The 16501-nt window shown below is 45.0% G+C and overlaps 1 long non-coding RNA gene across 2 annotated transcripts in view; it reads right to left on the reverse strand.

Annotated features, from left to right (window-relative positions):
- LOC103887694 overlaps nucleotides 1-16501 on the reverse strand; it is an 84590-nt gene that overhangs the window by 9168 nt on the left and 58921 nt on the right. The gene's annotated exons all lie outside the window — the stretch shown is intronic.

A 16501-nucleotide genomic window follows, 5' to 3' on the forward strand; every position in this document is an offset into this window, starting at 1 on the left:
TCCACTCTCAGTGAAGATGGGCCCAGGGAAAAGTCATGTGCAGTCCCTGAGAGAGCGCATAGGCTCTTCTGGCTATTTGGGTAGAAATGCTGGATATCTGGATCATGATTTAGAAGAGGAGGTATGTGAGCTTTAGGTGAATGTGCTCCTAGCCTGGCAGTCTCCTTACCTTGTGGGGAGGGGTGCAACTGGAAGAGGGCCCAAGTGGGACCCTCCAAAGGAGGGTCAGAAAACTATGGCCCATGGATCAAACCTAGCCCACTGCCTGTTTTTGAAAGTAAAACGTTATTGGAAGACAGCCACACCCAGTTGGTTTACATATTGTCTGTGGCTACCTTCTCCCAACAATGGCAGAGTTGAGAAGCATGACAGAGATGGTATGGCCTGCAAAGCCTAAACTATTTACTCTCTGGCCCTTTACAGAAAAGTTTGCCAACTCCTTTTCCAAAGCATGGTGCCCACAGCACCAGGTCTAAGGCTGATTCTGGTGTCAGACTCCTTAATTTTAGGATGAACTGTTTTCCCCCATTTTCCCAATTTCTTCCAATCTTTTCCTTCCAGAAAAGCCACTTTTATCTTGACCTTTGAACAAGAGTTTCATACACGTGTTTAATCCTCATGGCTTGTGAAGTGACAATAAGCCCAATTTTCAGATGAGCTAACTGGGGCATCAGTGTAAGGGTACATGTCTGATAAGTGGTGGCAACTAGACTGAATCCAAGAAGGCAGCAGCACCAGAATGTCTGTGGAGGAGGGGATTAGAGGTGGCTCCATGATCGAAGCGGCATAGGGTGGGAATACTAGGAGACTTTTTCAAAATGACTTTGAATATCCTATTATGATGGAAAACCCCAGACGTACATACCAAAGAATGGCAGTGGCAAGCACTGACGGATACTAGGGGAAGTTAGTCCCCAAGGTCCCCTTGAATGCTGCTCCAGTGCTCAGATCTTCTTACTACAAGGTAGAAATTGCTTGGGCACCTCTCTGGCTTTCTAACTCTGGCTTTCTAACTTTGCTTTCTGTGGTAATTGAATTCTCAAGAAGCAGAAGAGCAGAGTAATTAAGAACATAGTCCGGAGCCAGATCTCCTGGGTTCACACACACTGGCTTTGTCACCAGCCTAGTGGCTATGTGACCTTGGGCATGTTATTTACCTTTTATGTGCCGCCAGCTTTCTCATTTTTAAGGTGGGGATAATAAGAGTACCTACCTTTCAGGGATGTGATGATGGTTTGGTAAGTTAATATTTGTAAGGCATTTGGGCAAATGCCTGACACATCACAAACACTATTTGTGTTTGTTATTATTTCCATTAAAAGGAAAACATTAGATAAAACAAATCTAACAGAGTTTATTTGAGCAAAGAATGATTCAGTGAATTGGGCAACACTGAGAACCAGAAGAGGTTCAGAGAGCTCTCCTCTGCAATATGGAGAATGAGTATTTACAGACAGAACAGAAAGTAGAGAAATAATCTAATTGGTCACAGCCAGGAGTCTGCCTTATTTAAACATGGTCTAATCAGTTGGCTACCTGTGATTGGCCGAGATCTGGTTACTGTTACAAAAAAAAAAAATACTTCTAAGTTAGGTTTCAGTTTATTTATATACTACATTAGGTTCCAGTTCGTTAGTAGGGACTCAAACTACAGAGATAACCTCAGGCCAAAGTTAATTTAACACTTCCATTATCCAGCTGCTATAACAGGCACGAGAGAGTATGGGCAGCTGCCCAACACATTAACCTTGGCCTTGCATGGAGCCTGAGAGCGCATTAAAGGTCTGTGTCTTGGGCTCTAAGCTTTGAACTCTATGGAGCTTGCTGTGACGATAGAACCATTTGTTTTGCAAACATCCAGGAGAAGATTAAGGAAATCAAGGCCCCTTGTTTGGTTGGGGTTGGGGATGGATCCTGATCCCCTCCCCTCCCCTCCCCTCCCTTCCCCTCCCCTGCCCTCCCCTCCCTTCCCTTCCCCTCCCCTCCCCTCCTTTCCTTTCCCCTCCCTTCCCCTTCCTTCCCCTCCCTTCCCCTCCCTTCCCCTCCCCTCCCCTCCCTCCCTCCTTTCCTTTCCCCTCCCTTCCCCTTCCCTCCCTTCCCCACCTTTCCCCTCCCCTCCCCTCCCCTCCCCTCCTCTCCTCTCCTCTCCTCTCCCTTCCTTTCCTTTCCTTTTATTCTCTCCCCTATACCCCCACCCACTACAACCCCTTTGAGGAGATCTTTGTAGGCTAAGAGTCTTATGCCAAGGAGGAACCATATCTTAGACTTGCTCAGGGGCAGTGTAGGTGAGAGTCAGGAGGTCATAAGAACTCAGGCCCAAGAGTCCATTTGTCTCTGCTTGCATTACCACTCTGCTACTTCTCAGTGTGATCTTTGGCAGTTTGCTTAGTCTCCTGTCCCTCAGTTTTCCTAATACATAAATATATGATAGTAATAGCATCTTCCTGAAGGGATAGTTTTGAATAAACGAATTCATACATGTGAAGCATTTAGCACATTGTAAGTGCTGAATGAATGTTAGCTGTTGTTGTGTTCAATACTGGTCCAGTTCTAGTTAGTCAGTGCATCCAGTTTTTGACATTCTTCTAGGGTTCACACAGAGGCCAAACAGTCAAAAGCCTGGGAAGGACGGGGACAGATTGTAGGTAATAAATAGCTTTGGAAATGTCATCAGCTTCACACAACCACACACATGTACTGAAGTTTCTAGGACCCATTTCTATTTTCTTTGTGAATCTAAATTGCCTTTAAATGTATCCAAACTCAAAGCTCCCAAAGGTCTGAGTAGCATCTCCCAGAAAAATCTTGAAAATGTACCTGGCAGATCTCTTAAAAAGGAGGTATCTTGGCATATACTGGGAGTGGAGCCAGCAGCAAGACTCCCTCCTAGATGGGATTTCAGTTAGGTTATGTAGACACCTCAGGGCTAATGTCAATACCAAAGATTTTTTAAAAAGGCCTGCCTTGGAGGAGAGCAGACCACATCTTTGGTACTTTCGTTGTCTTCTGGGGTGGAGGGACCCTCAGAAATGGTCTAGAAACCTATGATGTGGCATCATGGTGGGCTTCCTGTAGGTGGCATCCCTTTATGTATGGGTAGTAAGACTGGGGATGGAGTGGAAGGAGGTGGGTAGTAAAATATTGTGATTTTCAAAGCTCGGGACCTGTCCCAGGTCTTGCTGCCTCTCCTTTCTGTGTGAAAGCATAATTAGAAATGTCTGCCCAGGTGAATTTTCTCTATCCTCTGTAAACCAGACAACCTTCGAATAAACAGAAACAACCTTGGAAAATGATGCTTTCTCACGCCAAACTTGATAGAACTCGCAAACTTCTTTGCCACTACCCAAATCTATTGCTATAATAGAATCAAGGTGTTAGGGCCTGGGCAGGGTCCACCTGCCCAGGATGGTTCAAGAATATGGTCAAATGGTTGCTTGATGTCCTTTGTCCATATCCCTCTGCTAGCATCCAGCTAGCAGACCCCAAATGACTTTGGACTCTAGGTCAACCTCATACGTGTGCCAAGTATGCCATTTTCCTCAAAGAACTTTCAGTCAACAGCCTTTTAAAGCTGCCCTCTCATGTGTCCCTGGGTTGATTACCTAAGATGGAAGACACAGATAAGATTCAAAGAGGTAAGGGGAGCCATATGCAACCCGTACTCCTTTATTCCTGATCTCCCATCATGTCTGCTGAAGGGGGCCAGGTGCAGGATGAGGGGGCATGCGTGCTCCCTATAAAAAGCTGTTGAGTACCCCACTCAGAACTGGAACTTGCATTTAGGACTTCCCAGCAAAATGGGCAAGCTGCTGATTCTTGCTGTTGAGTCTTTCCCAGGCAAGCTGAGTTTAGCTTTCAGAGCAGCTGCCTTTTCTGCTCAGTTCACTTGCTCTCTCCTCCCCTATCCTATGCTCCAAAGGCCTGCACTGTCTCCTTTCTCCCTCTCTTGCAGACTTCTTGAGTTCATAACATGGTGGGGAAGTAAGGAAGGGCTCACTGAGCACCTTAGGGCTTCATACAGGAGGGAAAGTGGATAACTCTGGCAGACCAGGACAAGGCCACTTCCCCCACGTGAAATAATAGAAGACTTAGGCCAGCCCCCACCCCAACGCCTTTCCAGTGTTCTGTGACTCCTGCTCAGTGCCAGCCACAGAGCAGGAGCTCAAGACACTCACTTAATCAAAGATTAACCAACTACCAGGAGCAATTAGTAGAAAAATGAATGAGGCAGATGTTTGTCTGAATGTAGAACTCTGGGAGCAGGTGTGTAGGAGGAGGTTTGGGAGAGAGGAAGACAAGGCCTTAAAGAGTTAATGCAGCCCCCCCAGGCCTAACTTGTTTCCCAGAGAGAGTGACCAAACTGTAGAAAGGAGCCCAATAAGGGCGATCACTGGGTTGACGCAACAGCACATCCAGGGTGTGGTTAGGTGGCTTGGAAAAGGATACAATTTAAAAGCTTCATCTGAGTTGAAAAGTAGAGTATAGTTGTTCCTGGAAAAGGTGAGTTGTAGCTTTAGGGTGAAGAGACTGCTATGGGAAGGGGCCCTCTGCCTGAAATCTCCCCTTCTTCACCTTCAGTGCCTCCTGTGACCCTCCCCACAAATCTGGCTTATCTTTAGGGTCCGTTCATTCAACACTTACTGATAGAGGGCTGACTGTGTGCTGGGTAGTGGGGACTCAGCAGTGTCAGCACAGCCCTTGCTCTCACAGAGCTCGCAGTCTGATGGGCAGACCAATAAACAATCATCTTTCAGTGTGGTAAGGGCTGTGATGGGGATAAGCACAAATGTCAAAGGGGCCTAGAGGGAGAGCAGGGAGTTCCAGTCCCAAGGTCAACTCTCTTGAGAAGTCTTCCCTGACCACTGTATCTCAATTTTATCACTTGTCATATGGCATTGCACCTGTGTGCTTACAGGTGTGACTGTCCGCCAGACTGTGAGCTCCTTAAAGGCAGGGACCCTGCCTCTGTAGTCTTTTGATCTCTAGCACTCAGTAATTAATATAGATTTATTGAAAGAATAACAACACGTCCTCCTGGCTCCTGAGTCACACACCATCATCTGAACTTCCTGGTAGCCAAGTGAATGCCTACATTAGCCTCCTGCTCCAAACATGTCATACAGTAGCCTATGTTGGGAAAGGGTTTATAGAGCAGAGGGGGCACCAACCCCATCTCCCTTTCCCCATTTACTGGCCAGGGCTGCCGTCGCCTTGCCCCTTCCCAGCCAGAGAAAAGGTGACCCTGGCACCCTCTGACCAAGGTCTCTTTGTCTTTAGGTCTGGTCCTCTTGCTGCAGCTGGGTAAGTATTCCATGAGAGGGTAGGGAGTGCCTGCGTATGAGGAGGACATTAGGGCAGGACACATATCTTACTTCCCTCCCATTCTGGGCACAGAAACCAAAATCATCTGTTACTTCACCAGCTGGAGCCAGTACTGCCCTGGGATTGTCCGCTACATGCCCCAGAATGTGGACCCTTGCCTGTGCATACACATCTTCTATGCTTTTGCTGGCATGGCCAACAACCAGATCAAAACCATCGAGTGGGATGATGAGGCCTTCTATGCCAGCATCAATGGCCTTAAGAACTAGTGAGCTCTGAACTTGGGCTTTGTGCTGGGTTGAAGGCTTCTACATGAGGCTTTCACGAGTTCCCCAAGAGATACCGACACCAGAATGTTTAGCCTTTGAGTGCTGTCCACAGTCACTCTCATGCCATGCCTCATTAGTAGAGCTTTCAGCATCCTTCTCCCCAGGAGAGGCAGGTTGCTGTCATTTTTCTGGATTATTTTCTCCAGGAAATTCAGATACCCAGCATTCTATTCTGTGTGTCACAGGAGGTGCCATTCACAAAGGATTCTTTGTGAATAGTGTCCCCTGAAGTTTGCCATGTTGCTGTACAGCCCCACAACAACCTATCAACTAGCTACCAATTTAACCCAAAATTTAACCTAAAATTGCACCAGCTAAATGCTTAGCATATTTATTGGGTAACTACTGTGTGTGAGGTGCTTTTCATTTATTATTTTATATACCCGCACAATAAACATGATGAAGTGGGCATATTAAAACCATGTTAAGGTTGAGGAAACTGAGTCATAGGGAGATTAAAAGCTTTCCCTAGCCCACAGAACCCAGGAAGGCCAGATCGCCTTATCAGCTAGGTTGATGCTTTTGTCTCATCAGGAATCCAATGGGTAGGTTTTATGGTCAAGCTCACAGGACCATGGTACAAAGGACTTAGGTGTGAATCCTGGCTCTGCCACCTTATGCATTGGATGATCTTGGTCAAGTTGCTTAATCTCTCTGAATGCCACTTAAAGGTCAAATGATATTAACAGTTTCTGCTCTGTGGGATTATAAGGGTTAAAAAAGCAATACATGTAAAGTGCCTGGCATTTAGAAGGCACTCAGTAACTGGTAGACACTTCCACTGCCTGTGTTCCTCGCTCTCTCCTAGAATCAGACTTCCAGCTTTCTGGCCTTGTGTATCCCAGAAACTCCAGCCAGTCTACTTTCTGTGCTAAGGGGTTGATTTCTGGCTCCCTCATCCTGCCCAGGATGCCCTGTCTTTTCTTCCCGGAAGCTCCCTTCTGCACCAGGGTCCATCAGCCCACTGGCAGAGATGGGAGCAAGAACCTACTCAATGAATTATTTATAGTGTGCCCTGGAGGACTCATGGCACAAGGGCCCCTTGATCCTACAGAGAGCTCTGCTCCCAACACAAGGTCTTGTGTGGGATGTGAGGGTAGAGGGACCGACTGGCAAATGACAGCTCCTTGCAAGTGGAATTTCTTTACACTAGTATCTTTTTATCTCCAGCAACACAGAACTGAAAACCTTGCTCTCTGTTGGTGGCTAGAACTTTGGATCCCAGGGGTAAGACCTTGTATTCAGGACTGAATCATTTCCAGATTAATCAGTCTCTTCCAAACTCCAAGGACTGTAAGTTTCTGTAATGTGAGTGTACCCTGGGCCTCAGACCCCAGTGTAGACCTCTCAGAACTCTTCTCTGACCAGGTCTCCCTGAAGTCTGCTCTTCCTTCATCATAGCTCTTACCATACTATTTTTTTAATTGGACATTTCGTGATTTTATGTTATATTATTTTTAACTTTGTTTTTTAATTGACATATAATAACTGTACATATTTATGGGATACATAGTGATATTTCAACACATATAATGTAGAGTGATCAGATAAGGGTAATTAGCATATCTATCATCTCAGACATCTGCCATTTTTTGTGTTGACAACATTTAATATCCTCTTTTAGCCATTTGAAACTATACATTATTGTTAACTATAGTCATCCTATACCACACTGTATTTTAAGTTCCATTTACTTATCTATACCTTCCTCTATATGAGCTTCTCCAGGGCAGAAACTATTTTATTCACTACTCTATCCCAGCAATGTTAATAAATGACAGAATAACTGAATGACAGTAAATGACAATAGACGACAGAATAATTGAATATATGTCCAGGCGAATAGTAAGGAGGATAGGTGGCAAGACAGAGTATCCAGGGGCTTAGGCTACTGTGATTTATGCTGCAATGACTTATTGACTTCAGATTCTCTGACGTGGTGGCCACTGCTGAGAACCGCCAGACCTTCATCCAGTCAGTCATACAGTTTCTGAGGAAGTACAACTTCGATGGGCTGGACATTCATCGGGAGTATCCAGGCAATCGTGGTAGCCCAGCTGACACCCAGCAGCTCTTCACCATCCTGTTGAAGGTGTCTCACCCTCACTGTGTCCAAAGAACACACAATCTGGCCTACAGCAGGCTGTGACAAGGCCTCTCTCTGGAGAGGGGTTCTGAGAGAGGCTGAATATATCCTGGTCAGGGGTGTAGATCTCACCCTTTCTGGCTCACAGCCTCATCTCTTTAGTGTAAGAGCAGATCTCTCTTTTGGGGAAAACTGCCACTGGCAGTGAGAAGTATATCTTTGAGCACCAGTGTTGGCTTTAATGCTCTTATTTCCCCTTCCTCTGTTTTTCTGATAATTAGATGCAATCACATACAGCTTGCAGGGCTGGAGGCCATTTTTGTCTCTTTAGTACAATCTCCCTCCTTTTTTTTTTTCAAATTGTACTCTGGACATTATTTGTTTATTTTAAAGTTTAACTGTCAGAGGATGACCGAATTTCCCTCATTTCCAAGTTTTCGGAAGACAGCTTACTGTTGTCCCCAGAGACCAATGACAGCTTTTGGATCAAAGGACTCTAAATCAAGCACTCTGTAGCTTTCTTCATAAGAGCTGTGACCTCGTCACATGCCCACTGGTCCCTCTAGCCTGTGTTCGGTGTCTTCTGTTTCACAGGAAATGCATGAGGCTTTTGAGCAAGAGTCCACCCACAGCAAAAAGCCCAGACTGCTGATTTCTGCTGCTGTGTCAGCTGGCACAGGTGCCATTGAGACTGCCTATCAGATCCCCAAGATGTCAAGGTAAGCAAACCCAGGAGCCCATACTCAGAGCTAAGTGACCCTTAGATCTTCCCCAGGCATTGCCAAATGCCCAGATACCAGTGACCAATGCTCAGGTACCCAGGATAGAGAGGACTCTATCTCAGAGGAATGAAATGACCCCAATTCCTGAGGAAGAGGCAGAGGGAGCCAGTATGAATGCTGGCCTTGTTTCTAAGTCTATCTCCAAGGTTCTCGAGGGTAAATGGCCATTGGGAGAAGGTTAATTGAGTCTCAAGCTTTTACAAGTCCTGAAAGTCTGACTGTAGCCAGATAGTGATCATGGTGTGGGTGCCTTTTATATTCCAGGTGCTCTTGAGATGAAGATAAGGGAGAATGGAATAAAGAATAATAATGCATAAGGGAATCCTTATTGCATAGTAGCAAACAGCAGATTTGGCTGTTTGGCAAATCTGCAATCAGCCGATTTGGGACTAAGAGCATTAGGGGTAGTGGGTTAGAAAGAGTGATTTCCCTTGAGTCATTTATTTCCTCCTGTTCCCTCTCCCTACTACCTAAGGTACGTGGACTTCATCAGTATGATGACCTGTGACCTAAGGGGCTCCTGGGAGGGCTTCATAGGAGAGGACACTCCCGTTTGCAGGATCTAATGACTAGGGAGACTACAAATACTTTAATATGGTGAGTGAGGAAGCTAGCCCTAACGGACATCTTCAAAGCCTGTCACTGGATCCCCGGCCCCAGACTGCAAAGGAGGCCGAGAAACTTGATGGACAGCTCATGTTCTCTACCTTCCTGTCCCTATGACTGATTGTATCCATTCATCTTTCACAAAAAAGGAAGCAGAATAGTGGCTTGGGATAATCCCAAACATTGGGGAATTTAAAAAAATACATTTTCCATTTATGCTAGGAGCACATTTCATGATCCATCTTCTTCCCACTCTTCCTTGCCTCCCTTCCAGCCTCTTTCTTCCTAATTTGTGTGGTTTAGGCAGCTGTAATAATTAGTCTGCTTAATGATAAGTAGGTGACTAAATGGGCTAGATGTCATTTCAGTAGAGATTTCAACCAAGGATTTAAAAATTGACATGGAAAAATCTCCCAGTCGATGCTCCATGCACAAATAACTCTCAGCATTGTAGCAAGCCCGTTGGGAAGACAAGTGGATGTACAGCTGAACACTTGTCATGCCCCAAATGAACTCCAGTATAAAGAAAAAGAGGATCTCTGGCTAACACTGGGCCCTGCTACTAAAGCAATGGACCTCTTGACCCTTTGGTCAATCCATTCTTGAAGGGGCAGCGTTCCTTTCCTTTCTACAAGGTTGAACTGTGGAAGGGGTTTGGCTGGATGCTGTACCCAGAGACACTAGGGAATTGGGCAGAAAACCTAGACTATTCTAAGGCCTCTGGGTACATGCTCAGCTGCTTTCTAATGACACCTTCCTCATCTTGCCTCCAGGATTATGCAGTGAACTCCTGGAAGAGCCCAGGTGCCCCTGCTGAGAAGCTGATAGTGGTCTTTGGGGCTTATGCTCACACCTTCACTCTCACTAATCCTGCAAATCATGGCCTGGATGCTCCCACTTCTGGCCCTGGGACTACTGGGCCCCATACACAGGAGGCTGGGACCCTTGCCTACTTGGAGGTAATGTCCTCAGAGGGCCTAGAGGACCCACTCTCTCTGTTCTCAAGGTTGAAGATATGTCAATGGAGAGAGAGTCTATACTCTGATTTCCAGTAGAGGGTACTCTGTTGCTGACTGCTCTGAATATATGTGGCAATGAGAGAAGGGAAGAGTGGAAAGATGATAAAACATCTTAAATGTTAACCTTTTAAAGTAAATATACATCTTTAATACTAGAGCTAGCTAATGCTTACTGAGTGCAAATAGAGAGCCAGGTTGTGCTCCAAGTGATTTTTATATATAATCTCATTTAACAAACAATAAGGTACTGCCTTCTCCCCATCTTACTCAAGAGGTCACCGAGGCACATAGAGGTTAAGCAATTTGCTCAAGGTCACAGAATCAGTAAGTGGCAGAGCTGGGATTCAAACTTAAGTTGTGCAGCTCCAGAATCTCAGACCTTACCCATTATGCTACACTGTCCTCTTATTAGCTCTTTTGAGACACAACCCTTTCAAACAAAAGGAACAGTCAAATTCATTTCAAAAGGAAACCAGGACAAGAGGCACAAAGAAGCTGCTTGTCCATTGTTACACATGAGGTTATGGGCAGACAAAGGACTGAATTCATGTGTCATCTCTCTAGCTAGTGCAGTCCACTGTCCCATGAGACAAAAGCAGGGCGGGGACCTGGGTGACACTGGAACCAGGTTCTGTTATTTCCAGCAAAGGGGAATGGACTGGGATGTGGATCTTAGAAAAGAAATGGAGGGAGGACAGAGAAGTGGCCTGAGAATAGCAGGGCCCCTCTGAGTTATGACTGCTCCTTCGTACCTGCCCCAGTTCTGCTGCTTCCTGACAGGAGCCACTGACGTGTGGAATGACCCCCAGGAGGCGCCTTATGCCTACAAGGGGAATCAGTGGATGGGGTATGACAACTCCAAGAGCTTCGCCCTCAAGGTAGAACCCTCCACACTCTTCCTAATGCATGGTTGGGGAGAGGTGGGGGACCTGCCCTCCAGCTGCCCTTGAATTGCAATCCCAGGAGACCTGAGGGAGGTGAGGAGAGACACAGGGAGGTTGTGAAGTTTCAGGGTGAGCCAGTGACCCAGCCACAGAACCTGGCAGTTGGAGCAACCCTTCAGCTCCTTTTCCTTCCTTCCCTTGGCTCCTGCAGTTTCTCCTTCCCCCCACCCCTGGAGACTCTCCTTTGGCCCCTCCCCTGCTCTTCTCTGGTCCTCATGTAGCTCTTTGATTCGTGCTTCCTGACACAGGTGTTCTTCCCCACTCCAAAGATAAAGTGTAGACCATAGAGTTTTTTCCTCTCCTTTGCCTGTCTCCTGCTCATGGCAAATTCACACAGGCTGAGCCCAAATCAGGAGGTGATAGTGGCTCTGGTCTGTGAGGTTATGCTCAGGTCTAGGGAGGACATGACTGCTGTTTATCAATCCCAGGCCCTTCACCCTACACCTTCCACCTAGAGCCCTCTCGCTTTGCCCAGGCACTTTGCTGTGTGAAGGGCCTATATCTCTATAGCCCTCAACCCACCCAGACTCCAGCTGTGAGATGCCTTCTCAGAAGGTGGTTGGTGACAACAAATGGCAGGGGGAAAGAGCTGCTTGGGGCCAAGACTTATCCTCCATGACTTAGTCCTACAGTCCTTCTGTACATACAAATATGTTAATGAATTCCTCAAAGTTTCCTCCTCAAAACCCACCCGCAGTCTCTCCTCTCCATGACTAGATCATGGTCCTCCTGCCATCCTGCTAGAGTTGCTCCCTGCATTTGTGCAAGGACACCCCAGAGTCCCCCTGGTTCTCTCCCACTGGCTTAGTGGCTGCTAAAGAACAGATTTGGAGGGGCCATGGTCTGGGCCATTGACCTGGATGATTTCACGGGCACTTTCTGTGGACCAGGCAAATACCCTCTCATGAATGCACTCGAATCCGTGCTTGGTGTCTCCGCACCCCATAAGCAGTGATGACCTACCAGCCAAGAGATAACAAACTAGACATGGTTAAGAAGAAGACCAGAGCTCCTCCCAGCCTCACCTCAAACAAGGCCTCCTCCAGATCTTCCAGCTGTCCTAGTGTGTCCTGTTGGAACTGGCATTTAGAACCCAGAAAGCAAGACCCAGCAGACTTACTAGCAGGCAGGCCATGAGTGACAGGCCTGGCAAGTAAAAGGGGACCTATCAATATTCTGGAGGATTCTCCTCTGTAGGGCTACTCAGGGAAGCTTCTATAAAGTGAACTGAACACGCTGGAGCCTGGGTAGGGAAGGGAACACAAACACTGTATTCCCTGTCACTGCTGCTCAGCTCCAGCTTTTATGAACTTTGTGGGTCAGAGTTAAAAAAATAATAATAATAAAGCAGGGATTAAAAACTTACAAGATGAGGAAAGAAATGAAAGAAGGAGAACTCTAAAGGGGCTCAGCTAGCATCTTTCCTGAAGTGGGGAGCAGAGCTACAGATGGTCTCAACACGATTCTATCCCAGCCCCGAGAACGGGGCAAGTCCAGGAAGCAAGAGGGGCTGGGAAGCTGCGGAGAAAGATACTGCTGATGACTGGATCTTTACTCCGTGTCAAGCCTGCTGGTTCTTTAGATTTCGTGTAATTCTCATAGGCACTCTTGGTGCCAGGTGTATTAGTTTACTCACAAATAAAAGCTAATAATTATATAATATTATAATAATATATATTTACATATATAATATATATTTATATACTATATATGCCTTATATATATAACATAATATATAATACATATAATAATAAAAACTAATAATTACTCACAAATAAAAGCAATGTGCATGCTATATGACTCACTATGTTATATAGCATGCACATTGGAAAATGCTTTATCTAATAATTCTAAGAGAGAATACAATTATGCCATCATTTCAGAGAGGAAATTGAGGCTCAGAGAAGTGTTAATGAATTTCTCATGGTCACATAGCTCATGGCAAAGCTGGGCTATGAACTTGGGTATCCTCGATTCAGGCTCAGAGCATTAAACCACTGGTTTAGGTAGGATGTGCACTGAGAGAAACCCACAGTGACCTTACAGACATGACACTCATCCTGGGAAAGGAGTCCTCTCCTGAGTTTATGGGGACCATTTTCCTTCTCTCTTCAGGTTGCAGAGTACCCACCTCTACCCTGGGAACCAGCTTGACTCCCATCGTCACTGTAGCACCTGGGATTGGCAGCACTGGTGGCAGTGGATTCTGTACTGGGAAGTCCAGCGGTCTGTATCCTAGCCCCACCAGCAAGCGTGCCTTTTACAACGTGTGGATGAGCACACCTATGAGGAGGCTTGTCAGGAAGGCCTGGTCTTTGATACCAGCTGCTCTTGCTGTAACTGGGCATAAGCTATTCACCTGTTGCGTCCCTTGGAGATTGTAAGACAAAAGGATGATTAAAGGGAAGTTTTGCATGTGAATGTCAAGTTATCTGTTTTGATTTGTAAATCTGCGTGATACTATCCTGCAAGTAAAAGACAGCCTACTGCCACCCCCTAATCCCCATTGTCCATGAGCTCCCAGGAGATGCCCAAACATTGAGGCTGAGAGAGAAGGAGGAACAGGTACCTGGGACCTCTCTGAGCATCTCTATGGGAAGTTCTGGTACTCTGGGCCCCTCCTGAAGGAGGATGAGAGAGGAAATACGCTCCAAGGAACAAGAGAAAATAAAGCCTCATTCTTTCTCACAAATTCGCCTCCAAAGGGTCTTGCAGAAGGACCCAGAAGACTGGCTGGACTTGGAACATTTAATTTATGGCATCCACCCTCTTCAGGAGCTCTACCTTCACGAAGTTTACTCATTTCCCACCTCCATGGCAAACAACCCTAAGAAAGCCTGTGTTTTACGGACACAGCATGATGGGCCAACCACGGGCTAGTTTACACACACCACTTCCACACCTACGAGGTTAGGAAAAAAGACCATTGCTGACGATTTCAAGATTAACTCATTTTCAAAACAAATTCATTTATTATCATTTTATTGCCACACTATGCTCCAGCGTACCCTTCGATACCCTTAGGGAAGGCAACAAGAAAGCTAGAAGGAAAACCACATTACAGCAGGAGTCAGAGGTCCTCTTTCTCCCACCACCTCCAGAGTCTGGCCTTGGCTTTTTCCCCAGTTGCCATGCTGCAGAAGGCAGGAAGAATGCAGCTCACCAAGCAAGGGAGACACCTCTTTGTCCAGCCACCTTAACTGGTTTACTGGTGAATAGGAAGGGAGTCTGTGGATTATACCATTTTGACAAAACTATCATAATCAGTAAGCAGAATCCCCAGAAGTTTATTTTGTGCCTCCTGAGCAGGATGTCTATACAACTCCGTTTTCTCAGGAAAGTCCTGGTTAACTATAGTTCCAGTGTCTAATTCATTTAGCAATTGTGTGGGCTTAAAATTTTTATTTTAAAGTATTTTTATTACTATTGTATTGAAGTTATAGGACATGAATTTATACAACTCCACTTTATGCTACTTTTTACTGTGTTTCATAAACAAAATTCTTTAATATGTGGTTAAATCTGAACATTTACCAGAGATAACCGCTCTCCTTTCCTGGCCCTTTTCTTACAAACAAACACAGCCCCTTTTCAATGACTACTTGCTGGGTGCTTGCTAATAAACTGATGTGTGCTAGGACGGAAGTAGCCAGAGATAGCTATCGCCTCTGGTCTCCAGGACTGGTGAAGGACTGCTGCTCCTGCTAGCCCCTTAGTGGACCAGCTAGTTGTGCCATGGCCTGTGAGATGCATAAAGCCATCAGCCCACCTGTCGGTAGGATCAGTGGGTAATCATAGGTTAAGGGTATGCAGAATATAAACAGGGAAATATTAATAGAAACCAAGAAGACATTCCACTGAGTTTGTAGAGAGTAGTCTGAATGCTCTTCTTACAAAGACTTTATCATCTATTGTGTAGTATAAATCTACAATCACTTATTTATTTTGTTGTTTGGTAACACTTTTTATTTTGCAGATAAATGCTTTTGTCAGCAATGAGCTTTAAAGTTCAAATGTCTACATAGTAAAAAATTAAGTAATGAATTTCCATTTTCCAAGAAAGTTGATGGTGATTGTATAACTTATGCATAACTTCGCAAGATGTTGGTTGACATTTACCAACCACCATGGGGTTGTTTGATGTAGCATGAAAACCAAAACACATAAATCTGCTGAACAAGCATCAGCATCTACTTCAAATGAAATCATTATTTTAAGAGGATTTTGCCTAAAGATGACAATTTCACGAAAGTAGTTGCCAAAGGTATTATTTATATCACTAGGTGCCATGGTCTGAATGTTTGTGTCCCCACCCAAATTCGTTGAAATCCTAACCCCCGGGTGATAGGATTGGGAAATGAAGCCTATGGGAGGTGCTTAGAATTGGGGGCCTTATAAAAAGAACCCAGGGAGCTAGCAAACCTCTTCCACCATGTAAGGACACAGCTAGAAGTTTTCATCTATAAACCAGAAAGTGGGCCCTCACCAGACACCGAATCTGACCACTCCTTCATCTTGGATTCCTAATCTCCAGAACTGGGGAAAATAAATGTCTGTTATTTATAAGCTACCCACTTTATTGCATGTTGTTACAGCAGCCTGTGTGGACTAAGACACTAAGTGAAACACAAATTTTCATTTAGGTAGATCAAATGACTGATGCTTCAAGTTAACCTTTCTCTTTTTCTATTCTAAGTTTTGTATGTGTGTGTGTACATATATAAAAGTCAAGTTCTACTTGCAGAACAACTTTCCAAGGTTAACATCAATGTCATCAGTTATTCCAAATAGAAAATCAGATAAGATAGTTATTCAAATAATGATGGGATGGTTGCATTTTCTTCACATAGCTTATGAAACAAAAGTAAAGCTTTTCTGGTGGTTCATTTCATTAAAGGGGAGACATCTGATGCTATCATAAATGCTATTTTTAAATTGAGTTAAATAGCTCAACACCAAAATTAATTATTTTGTGGTGATATGAATTCAAATATTGATGGAATATAACATTATGTGAAAACAATGTTCCTTCTAAATGTCTTAGTACTTTTATGCTGCTATAGCAGAATATTACAAATTGGGCTAATTTGTAGAAAACAAATATTTATTTCTTACATTTCTGGAGGCTGGAAAGTCTAAGATCAAGGTGACTAATGACAAAAAGAGAACGTGAATTTAATTTCTTGCAAATCTGACATACTTTGCATATATTTCATGGCCATTCGAGTGGATCTGGACAAGGGTTTCTCGATTCCCCTGTGATCCTTGCGGGTTGCACTTTAGCTCTTTGTATGTGTGTCTGGATTATCTTCATCTTGAGAATCCCCACACCCTGATGGCTCCTTATCTTATTGCCCTGGCTAGTCCGGGGAGGAAGATCAGCTGGAGTCACCCTCGGTATTCCCCCAGTCCT

Source organism: Papio anubis, chromosome 1 (assembly GCF_008728515.1).
Source record: "Papio anubis isolate 15944 chromosome 1, Panubis1.0, whole genome shotgun sequence".
NCBI classification, from domain to species: domain Eukaryota; kingdom Metazoa; phylum Chordata; class Mammalia; order Primates; family Cercopithecidae; genus Papio; species Papio anubis.